The sequence below is a fragment of the Oenanthe melanoleuca genome, chromosome 7 (genome assembly GCF_029582105.1).
Source record: "Oenanthe melanoleuca isolate GR-GAL-2019-014 chromosome 7, OMel1.0, whole genome shotgun sequence".
Taxonomy (NCBI): domain Eukaryota; kingdom Metazoa; phylum Chordata; class Aves; order Passeriformes; family Muscicapidae; genus Oenanthe; species Oenanthe melanoleuca.
This window is the reverse complement of record NC_079341.1, coordinates 975,533-985,013: the sequence shown is the minus strand read 5'-3', so window position 1 is coordinate 985,013 and position 9,481 is coordinate 975,533.

Below are 9,481 nucleotides of genomic sequence, written 5' to 3'. Positions count from 1 at the left end.
TTATGTTCTTGACTCCACAGCCCCCAGCAGAGGCTGAGACTCTTCCTTGCACCCCACAATGTTTTGACACTCAGAAATTTGGCTAAAAACGTTTTCTCAGGGAGTGAGGTGATGGGGTGCAGAGGGTGTGAGCAGCACTTGTCCAGGCTGATGTCTGCAGGGTGATTTGGCCTGGAATGGACCTTAAAACCCAACACCTTCCATTAGACCAGGATCTGGGGCTAAATTATCCCAAATGACCTTTTCCTCCCATCAACTATGGGAAGAAAAAAAAAAAAAAACCAACCCAAAAACCCTGAAAAAACAAAACAAAAAACCCCTCCCTGCTGTGGTGTCTAGGGCCATTAAAAAATAAATCATGTCATTCCATCCAAACCAGCTTCAGGGAAAAACATTTTAAGGCTCCAAATCACGGCCCTCTCTGTGTGTGCATCAGATGCATTCATTCCCTGATAGCTTGCCCAGCCCCAGTGCCCAGTGTTTACTTTAAAACAAGCCTGGCTGCGTGGAGGAAAATCCATCACATCCATTAGAAGCTCTCACTTGAAAGTAAATGACATCTCAGTCTGGGCTCTGGGTGCCAGCAGAGCCAAAAACACCATTTAAGAAGGTGAATTTAACAGCTGTCAGGCCATGCAGCACACGGAATGGGTTCCCCCCTCTGAGGAACGTGTGGTTTTGCATCAGTTACTGCAATTTGGGGAATCTCTAACAGTGCTCCGGGTTGTGGTTTCACCACAAGAAGTGACATTTTTCCAAGCACAGGCACTGAAATGCAAATCCAGCTTTTCTGAGGGCTTGTCAGGGAGCTTGTGGCGCTGCTCTGCTGTGCCATGAGGTGCTCAGGAGCAGGACACGGCTGGATTTTCCCAAGGATCTGTGCCCTGTGCCTTCCCTGCCGCTGCACAGGGTCAGGGCTGCTCCCCCTGTGCTCCAATTTTAAGATTTAAGGATCTCTCACGGTAGATCAAAGCCTTTGACCTCTCCCTGCAGCTCTAAACAAAAATTGATGCTCGCAAGAACTTTTGGAGCCTCTTCCATGAATTCTGGGGGTTAGCCAAGGCTCCTGTGGGTGCATGGCCTTGGAGAGGTATATCTGGAGCCTGGAATTAGAATACAACATTTGTTTTTAGGCAGAAAAGGGAGTAGCTGCTCAAATGGTCAGGAGAGATCCATGCTATGGGGTTCGGATGGGTGCATTCAGTTCCTGAGGAGAGAACCAAGGCCATGAAATGCTCCAAAAACTTTGGGAGCTGTGAACTCTCCAGGTGACAGATTTTTAACAGCAAACACACCTGACTCCATGAAGAGGGAGGCAGACAATTCCATCAGCTGCTGGAAATGCTTTTTGTGCACTTGGAGCTCGTTGGTGTGAGCTGGGCAGTGGGGAAACCCAGACCCCAAACTGCAGCTGTGTGCTGGTGGGCAGCACATGGATATACTTATATTTCCTTTTCCACACACAGGAGTCTTTTTCAATGGAATTTATCACCCCTAATCCCCAAGAGGATTGAAATTGTCCTTCCCAATCCCACCTCACAACACCTTGTGAGAGATTTAGGGACATCACCAAGGGCAGGGACAGGGTGGCTTGTGCAGAAGAGGATGAAAGCAAGGAATCCCTAAAAGCAGCAGGATCAGATGAGTCCCAACAATGGGATTTCTCCTCCATGGCAGCACACATGCCCCCGTGGAGCCAGGCTAAATATTGGTCCTGGATTGCTTGGTCTCTGTGCACATGAAAGGCTACAAAAAACCCCCAGAAACCAGTACAAACTATTTCTGCAAACCACAAAGCAAAATATTCACTGGAAAGAAGCCAAGCACTGAGGTGAGGATGTAAAATGCACTGATTTGGGTTTTTTTTTTTTTAATTATTTTTACTCAATCCCAGCTCAATTTAGCACCTCCAACCCCTCAATTTTTAAAAGGTTGGGTTGGGGAAAGGTTTTTGCATTTTCAGCCAAAGTCCACATGAAAAAATAATAGCCATGAAAACCCCCCAAACAAATCCAACCCCCAAGTCCCACCCTTTGGGATGTCTGTTCTCCCTGGCCACCCCCAAGGTTTCCACACAACCAAGGAGTGCTGACAGCAGGGAGGGATGGGGAAAGGGGGGAGCCCTGACGATTTTTCCCAGAGATCCTTGTAAACTTGGAAGCACTGGTTGGGCTGGGACCACCCAGGCACTGTTTCTGGGATGGCAGATCCAGCCCTCCCCTCCCTGCAGGGTGACAGCAAAGAGAGGTCAGTGTCACCTCGGCACTGAGCTCTTGGCTGGGGGAACCTGCATCCCACACAAACCTGGGAGAGGAGGGAGCCAGGGGAGGACCCACAGGCAGCTGCATGCTCAGGACAAGGATAAATCCTCTGTTTGCTGCTGTTGGGAAGTGCAGCGACAAAGGGACCTGGATCAGGGTTAGGCAGAAAGATAAAAACTGAAATCAGAAGTGATGTGAAAGTAACTCACCAGTCCTGGAAGGATTTGAAACCTGCTTAGATGTGGTGCTTGGGGACAGGAATTAGTGGTGGCCTTGGCAGTGCTGGGGGAATGCCTGAACTCTGCTCTTAGAGGGCTTGTCCAGCGTGAAGGATTCTGTGACGGTTCAGGCAGGCAAAACCTGTTCCAGCTGGAGGAGGATGGCTGGGAAGAGATGGAAAGCAAAAGGAGAGGTCAGTCCCAGCAGGAGACACAGCCCGTCCTCTGTCACTCACACAGTATTTCTGCTTTCCATTAAAAAAAACCACACATTTATGTCTCATCTTTAAACCCTCCTCCTGCTTGCAGCACCAAAGCTGGGAAAAGGCTGCTCACCTAAACCACACAAAGAGGAAACACCACAGACTGGGCCCTGGCAGAGAAACCGTGCCTGGAATCCCTGGAAGTGTCCAATGTCCAGGTGGGACAGGCCTTGGAGCACCCTGGGACAGTGGAAGGTGTCCCTGCCATGGCAGGGCTGGGATGAGGTGATCTCCAACCAACCTTCCAAGCCAAGCCATTCCATGGCTCAGTGATTCCATTATTGCCAGCACTTTGCCTGTGGTTTAATGGTATAATTCCAGGATTTTCAGCTGCATCTTGATGCTCTTTGTGGTCTCCATGCCATTCCCCTCGCCTTTGTAGTCTCAGGATTTGTCTGGAGCTTGGTAAAGTGCACTCAGCCCTTTTATGATTTCCTGTCCTATTTCAGAGCCCTGCACTGAAAGACTTTAGTTGCCTCCTAAATCTTTTTCCAGAACTCTCCTGTCACTTTAAATGTGGGCCAGCATTTTGTTAGCTTCAAGACTTTGAAATAATATCAAAGTAAACCTCAAAAGAAAATAACGCAGTAAAGGGAAAGGTTGGGGCCTAATTCATATTTAAATAAAAATCCTTCACTTCAGCTTGGGTTACTGTGTAAAATGACTGGGAGCAAATGGAGCTTTTAAAGGTCTTATTCCCCTCAGGGGTCTGTTTTTAAATGATCAGGGAGCCTACCAGGCCCAGGAATGGAATTGCCTTCCCAGGAAAAATTCCCTATCACTGGGAAGAAAAATCCTTGAAGTTCTCCAGAGCCAGGATGGACTTTTTTCCTCCCTCCCCTCCAAGCTGTGACCCAGAGCAATGTTTGTGAATGGTGGACAAGTGACCAGGATCCTTGTCAAACCTTTGGAGAAGGAGACCAGCAGCTCAGGGCTCATGTCAAAACACAGTTTTTTCTCTCATTTACTTTTCATTTTCTGGGGCTAACCCCACATAGGAACAGGAGACACTGCCCTTTCCCCTTCTCAAATGCTGGTTTTCAGGAGAGAGAGGAGGAGCTGGGGGCAGATTTCCACCAAGCCCCAGCACCTGCCAGGGATCTGTGGGAGTGTCAGAATTCCGAGCTGACCGCCCAGCGCAGGTACCTTGGCAAGAGCGCCAAGCACTCGGCTCTGCTGGGCTTTATCCGGGGATCTCCTCTGGAATTCTGCTCTAAGCCCCACATCCTGGAGTGGTGATGGATTTGCCTTCCACGTCCCCTCGGCCCTGATTCCTTATTTCCTACTGCAGCCCCAGGAGCAGCGGGTGGGAGGGACGGCTTTTGCTAACGCCAGCAAACCCGGGATCTGCCAAAACCCCGAACAAAGGCTGTGAGAAAAATATTTCTGGAGGAAGCATTCGCTGAAACATGATTCATTTCTCTGAGATAAGTCATATTTCCCCCGGCCAACACTTACAAAAGGGCTCTCCTCCCTCATCCCTGCTCTGGCCTGGATGCTGGATAGTCCTGGGCATGTGCTTCCAGTTGAGGGCTGTGAATTTGCTCCCATGCAAAAGCAATTTGAGGCTGGTGGTGCCTAAAGAGGCTCTCTGGAACAGAGGCTGGGCAGAGTTAAAGGAATAAAGTAGGGATGCATTAAAAGGCCTTCAAAGGATTCACCATGGGCAGTGCAAGAGCCTGGCCATGGCTACCCCCAAGATGAACTCTGAGTCATGAGTTTTCACACTTTTATAAGTTTTGGTCCATTTCCATACTGGAGTTCATTGTCCAATTCCAGCTCCAGGTTCTGCAGTCCCATCCTCCCAGATTCTCTCCTCAATTCGCTGCTGTTTGCACTTTTTGGGGCTGAAGCTGCAGCGGTGTCCTTGGTTCTGGAAAAGGATTGATTTGTGTGACTGAGCTGTGAGGGAACTTGCTGACACTTTATATGAAATTCAGAGTTATACACTAATGCAGTTCAGAGTCTGGAAAAGGTGAAAGCTAAAACTGAAGGCATCAGTGGGGACGTGCATGGCTCACTCTGTGCTTCCCTCATTGTCACCGGTGCCTTCTCTCCTCTCCACCCTCCGGAAGGGGACTATCCCCATTCCCAGCTTCACTTCCAGCATCATTGTTTTCCAGCCGGGTGTGACATCCCTGCCCGGTCGCTGTGGCTTTGTCACCAGCTCCTAGAGACAATGGGCTCCATGGGTCATTTGCAGTTCATCACGTCTTTGGAGCTGTCCGGGCCCTTAGTTGAAAAAAAAAAACAACATTCCTGCTTTGCACAGGGCCGAGAGATCTGTAATGGAATTTCCTAACATCCCTTATTGCAGAAACCCTCGTTCAAGAGGGGCCCTGGCAGACCATGGCTCGCTTTCCCAAATTAGTGGTCGGGTGGAAATCCAGTAGGAATTGGGCAAGGGACCAGCTGGCATGGCCAGGTGACACACAGGACAGCAGCTCGTGGTGGGAAATGTCCATCCAAGCATCAGGCAGGGCAGTCCTGGTGGGGTGATGGACCCAAAATGCTGGGCAGGGACCTCCATGGCCACAGCTCTTCTCACAAAGAAATCACGGAATGGTTTGGGTTGGAAGTGACCTTAGAGGTCATCTCATCCCACCCCCTGCAGGGGCAGGGACACCCAGGCTGCTCCAAGCCCCATCCAAACTGGCCTTGGACACTTCCAGGGATCCAGGGGCAGGCACAGGGACGTTCCTGGGACACCACACGAGGTGCAGAGCTCCCCCATGAGAACAGACACCTCGCCACCACACACAAGGTGAGCCACACCCAGGCCAACCTTCAGATCCATCCAAGGTGGTCTCCTGGTGCCTGGTGGCATCCCAAGCCCCCTGTGTGGGATTCTGTCAGTTGATTTTTATTTCTCCTTTTTCTTTTCTTTCCCTGGGATGCAGGAAGTCAGAAAACAGGCTGGAGCATGAACCTGTTCCCATGACTTATTGCCTGGGTCACTATCCCTGCAGGCATCATCATCTCCATCAGCAGCATCCAAGCTTCCTGTGTGCCACCATCACCTTTGGGGACATTGGAACAGCTGGTGGTCCATGGGCTCCTCCTGCCAGGGTTTGGGCTTGTGCTTCATTTGCCAGTTGCCACCACAAAACATCCTGGTCTGAGGAGACAAAGCTGCTTGGGCAACTTGGACCAGGTAAAAGACAGAAAAATTAATACTCAATAATTAAATCTAGAGCCCCAACATTCTCACACAAGGGCTGAGATGAGGTGAGGTTTGTCCCTCCTGGAGTAACACCACAAAAAAAAAGGAAAAAAAGGAAGCAGGAGTGTGAAGGAAGAGAGAGGTGCAGGGGAAGAAGAGGATTAGCATGAAGTACAGCCTGGAAGGAAGGCAAGGACCTGCCTCTTCCAGACCACACCTGCAGACTTCAGGGTGGAGATGGATGGCTCCTGCAGGCTCCAAGTCATTTTCCATGTTTCCATGTCAGGTGATTATTTCATCCCTGGTGAGCTCTGCTGCTCTGCACTGGGAATTCAGCAGTGCCTTGCTATGCCCACGTTTGTTAGTGCTGCATTGAAAGAGAATTAAATCAAAGAGGACAATATTTTTGTTGCAAACAACAAGGAGAACCTGGTTGGTGAGAAGGGATTTTATCTTCTCAGAAGCTGCTCTTTCCTGCTAGAAATTCACAGAATAACAGCACAGTTTAGGTGGGAAGGGACATGAAAGCTCATCCAGTGCCACCCTTGCCATGGACAAGGATACCTTAAACTATCCCAAGTTGCTCCAAGCCCCTTCCAACCTGGCCTTGGACTCTTCCAGGGATCCAGGGGCAGCCACAGCTTCCCTGGCCAAACCCTTCAACATTCCTTAAAATGCCCATCAGGTCTGCAGGGCTTTCCACACAGTCCACAGCCACCTGGGATGAGCAGAGCACAAAGACAGAAGCTCAGATCTGAGAGGTGGCTGCAGGAGATACCCCCAGCCCTGTCAGGGGCAGGATGGGCATGCCCAGCCCCAGCCACCTCTGGCCCAGCTCTGTACCAGATCTCAGCCCCTGCAGCTCGTGCTGGGACATGTTTGTGCAGCCAGACCCTTCCCCCTGGTTGGTGCTGGGGTCGGGGCAGCCAAAGGTCAGGCTTGGAGCTGATGGTTTCCCTTCTAAACAAAGCCCCCTCCTCCTCCTCCTTCCTCCTCCTCCTCCTCCTCCTCCTCCTCCTCATAAACTTTCATTTAGTACCACCAAGATGACACTTTACATTCTCTTTAACAAGAGGGACATTTCATTCCCCAAAGCCAGCTCCAACCCCAAGACTTTTGGGAAGCTTTGGCTGGGATCCTCCCCCACACTGCAACTTATCAGTGCTGGAAAAATAAAGGTGACAGAGATGGGAAACCCCACAGCTGTCTCTTGGTCCCACTGCCTGGTTTTAATGGCTCTGCCACCTGTGTTCCCACAGGATCAGGGCCCTGTTTGACATGCCAGGGGCTGGAAAATGCAAAACCAAACTCCACTGTCTGAAACACATGTGCTTGCTTTGCTTGGGAGAGAAAACAAGGGAAAAAATCAGGAAAAGCAGCTGGCCTCCAGGCTGGCTGCCTGCACTTGTTCATGCCCTAGAAAAGAGCAACCCAAATTCACAAAATGCAAAGCATCATCTGTGTTTCTCCTTGTCCTGGACCCCTCTGTTTCTGTGGACGTCTCTGTGAGTAGCAAAAAGTTCAGCCCTAACGTTGTTTTACTGACCCTGAAATCTCTCACAGAGCTTTTCCAGCAGCAGCTCCCAGGGCTCTGCCCTCCTGTTTCCCCTGTTTCCAGGGAAGTTTCAGAGCTCAGCTGGCATGGGGAAAGGATTTGGTGATTTAGATAACCTCAGAACAGGTCAAGAGATTTGGCTGCCCAAATCCCACCAGTGGGTGATGTTCAAGGTCAGATTGGATGGGGCTTGGAGCACCCTGGGATAGTGGAAGTGTCCTTCCCCATGGCAAGGGATGGCATGAGAGGAGCTTTAAGGTCCTTGCCAAGCCAGCCCCAAACCATTTGGTGATCTTCCCACATCACCTCGGCCAGGGAACAAACTGTTGCTTTGTCCTCCCTCTTCCATCCCTCTTGGGCTGCTGTCAAGGAAGTTTTCCCCCTGGTCATCCCCAGCTCACCATCCCAGCTCAGCGTGGACAGTGCCTGGGGGCTGGTGCCATCGTGTGGATACAGCTGCAATGAGGAGGAGGAGGAGGAGGAGGGAGGCAGAACGCCGGGAAAAGAACAAATCAGCCTTGTCCAAGTCTGGATCTAAACCAGGTTCCCTCCTAGAGACACCAGTGGGTTTAGGTGCTGCTTCCTGGAGCAGGTGAATAAGTAATTCAGCAGAAGGAAGCACTACCTGCACCACTTCCACCCTACAGCATCTCCTGGTGCCACAGCAGGTCCCCAGGGGGAGTTTGATCCCTGCCAAAGGCCCAGAAGCTGAAACCACTGTACCTTACTCTGCTTTCCTGATGGAAACAGGGCTGGAAAACAACCCATGCATGTGTCATCCCCTCCAGGATCTCCAGGACTGTCTGGTGGACCAACACAAACACACTCTTGAGCCTGGAGGAGAATCAGGCTGTGGATTTTGGCCTCTGGCAGAGGGCGGGTTCTCCACGCTGGCCTTGCATCCTGTCCTGGAAGTCACAGAGTCCCCAGCTCCCAGCTCTCTTGCAAAGCTGAGGAGCAATCCCAGCCCAAGATAAAAATAAAGGGTCCACAGGGCCCTGCCTCTCTGGGGTTGTGCAGTCAGGCTCCTTCATATCATTTTTCCACTGCCTTTCACAGCCTGGAGCTGAAGCAGAGCCAAATGACAAGCAGGGGGGAGAACTGATCAGGAGCCTGGGGTTCCCTTTGGATGGTCAAAACCCCAAAGCAAGCCCTGCTGGCTGCTGTGTTCCCATTATCCTGCAGAGTGGGCACTGAGCTCCAGCTCCTTGCCAAGCCCACTGGCTGTGATGGAGATCAACCTGCCCCGACCCCTCCGGACACGTGGATGTGTCCTGGGGATGTGGGGATGTGTCCTGGCCCCACAGGAAGGGCAGGGATTCCCTGAGGGCCCTGTCCACAACCCCTGCACCTCCCACAAGCACTCCACCCCTGTCCATCCCGTCATGTTTTTGGCTGCCCCCAAATTCCTGCTGCCAAGGTCTCTGCAGAGCACTTGCAGAGTGATTTCCCCTCAAAGTCCTGCTGGCTCTGCCAGGATGGCTCTGGAAGAGGCTCAAGGGATGCAGCAGGTGCTCAGGATTCCAGCACGAGTGGCTCAGTGCTGGAGCACCTGGAGGAGGAGGTGGGATCCCCTGGATCTCCTGATCCATTCTCAGCGAGCTGGCGCCCTGTCCCAGCCAAGTGCAGCAGCACCTGCATCCAAAATCTGTGACCCACCCAGCCCCACAGTGCTGTGCCAGATTAAATGGTTCCCATTGTTATTTGGGAAATGCATGAATTTTTCCCATCTTTGACCCATAAAATGAACATCCCCCAGTAACCCCGTGGTTACTGCCAGCGACAACGTGTTTTCATTTCTGGTCTTTAAGCACATTTCATGGCTTGCCAAGACTTTTTAGGAGGTTAAAACTCAAGGCTCGACTTCCAGCACGCGCCAAATAGGATTTAGGTGCACACTCATGTCTGAGCACAAGTTACAGCCCTGTGCTGGACAGAGATGCTTGCCCAAATTGGTGCCAAAAATCATCTTCGTTAGCTCCTCGACTCTCCAATTCTGTACTTGGCTCTACTCACCTAAA